Genomic DNA, 2,244 nt, shown 5'->3' with positions numbered 1-2,244 from the left:
TGACATAAATCAGGCCAGGTGTGAGAAATTCATCTTGCATAATTTCAGTGTTATTTTACATAATGGTCTCTCTTACACCATGTGTCTAAACACCCAGATATGGTAATCATGATTGATTATTCAAAGTTTATCAAATACACTTTTAGCAAGTTTTCAGTGAAAAGCACCAAGGCAACATGGAAACACATCTCATTTCAACATGATATTCACCATTCTGTTAGAACACAATGTTCACAATAGTTACAAGAAGTTAAAAAGAAGAACAAATCACTGTACATAGAGCAATTCAATTTCCTGCATAAAAAACTGTCTGAGTTTAAATGTAAGTCTCTATATAAATGGCTGTTTCCTCCTACTGTTTCCGTTCTGTTTCTATATGCTCAAAACACAATATTTTCAAAAGCACAGGAAGGATCACTGTATATACTCATGTATAAGTCTAAAAATTTAAATAAAAAATGACCCCAAAACCCTGATTCGAATTATCGATGGGTCAGTGTAAATACTGTACTTTTATTTATTTTTTTAAAAAAAGAAACACTCTCTTGGTGAAAGGCAAGAGTGTAATCTGTCTTGGAAGCACTGAGCCCACTCTGCTCTCTCATCCATCCAACCTTTAATATGAGCACAGTTACGCCTGCTGGAATTTTGTTCTTTGGCATTGTTTTCCCTTGCTTCATTTTTTACATCCTTTGTTACATGCCCCTAAGTTTTATCCTTGACTTAGCCATGGGTCATATCAAAATCCATCATTTTGACCCTAAAATCTGCCCTTGACTTATACACAAGGTCAACTTATATGGTAGTTAAAGAGGTGTGTATATAGGTGAGTATATTCGGTAGTTAAAGAGGTGTTAATACTGACATTCTTTGTGACTGTGTAGTTTCTATTCTGGTAAATCAGCAAGAACTATTTCCCATTAAAGCTATATGTGAATAGTGGCTGTTTCTTCCTTTAGCATCAGCCTTAAGAGATGGTCCACACATACTACTTTTTAAACTTAGGCACAAAAACTATGAAAGATTATTTAAATAGTTGGGGTTCCCTGCCAAAAACAAAACATGGAAAAAGGAGAACAAATCTTTTCTCAGTCCTTCCTACAGTATCTACTGCAGGGAGAGCCAGCCATTTCAGCACAGTAGACAATCTGTACTTGATGCTATCATGCATGTGCTCTAGCATCTAAATGTTTTTTTAAAAAATGGAAGTGTGAAATGTTCCTGAGTGTTTGGCTCTATAATGCTGAGAAGTTCATTTCCCATCTAAGTCATGTGATGCCATTGTACCTACAAGACTTACCCAATGCAAATGTGTGGAACAAAGGACACATTACATAGAAATATAGACAAAGTCCCCCCTGCCCCATTTAAACAACTTCTGAAGCATAGCTTGAAATTTATTTTTATTTTTATTTACTATAGATCGTCTGAATACTATAGAGGACTACACATCTTCTATTTATAAACTTCTGAATAACAAATACTTCTGGAGCATACATTGGAAATGTGTTTTGGACTATCAATCTCAGAATCATCCAGTGATCATGGCCATTTTTTTCCAGACAGAAGGGATTTTGTATGAAGGGTATGTTGTAGGGGTGAGAAGAGGATTTAATCTTTTTCCACCAGCTGGTGATCCATTCCAAATCCCACAATAGGGGACACAGATATATTGGGATTGGCAAATGGGGTGTCTGGATGGTGCCAAGGACCATAAAATAGTGTCGAGGGCCTGAATGTGTCCCAAGGGTCATGTGTACAACCCTGGCATATATGTTTCCAAAGTTAAACTCTAATTGTGTAATGACATGAACATGAGCAATCGTCTTATTGGACATGTGCTCCCAGATTTGAACAATGTGGTATTCCTTGACCTATACTTCTTCCATTCTTCAGACTTCACTCATCCTGCTCAGGTGTGGCTCCATGGACCTTTCCCGCCACACTATAATTCCATTTTAACTGTCACTGGCTTTATTCTGTGGCATCCTGCATTTGTAGCTTGGTAAGGCAACAGACCTCTGGCTGAGAACTCTCCCTACATTGCGATCCAGGATTCCTAGGATGGAACCATGGCATTGAATGTGAATCATAGTGCTATAAATATGCCGCATGAAGGGCCCCCAATAGGGTTTGGGAACGAGGAACACATCACAGAAATGTTACAGCCACAGAACACTGCAGCACAAAACAAAACACAGCACAAAACAATCTGGTCCCTGTTTTGTCTGTTAGTAAAGGCCG

Source organism: Sceloporus undulatus, chromosome 2 (genome assembly GCF_019175285.1).
Source record: "Sceloporus undulatus isolate JIND9_A2432 ecotype Alabama chromosome 2, SceUnd_v1.1, whole genome shotgun sequence".
Classification (NCBI taxonomy): Eukaryota; Metazoa; Chordata; class Lepidosauria; order Squamata; family Phrynosomatidae; genus Sceloporus; species Sceloporus undulatus.
The sequence above is the reverse complement of the archived record's forward strand: the minus strand, read 5'-3'. Positions refer to the sequence as shown.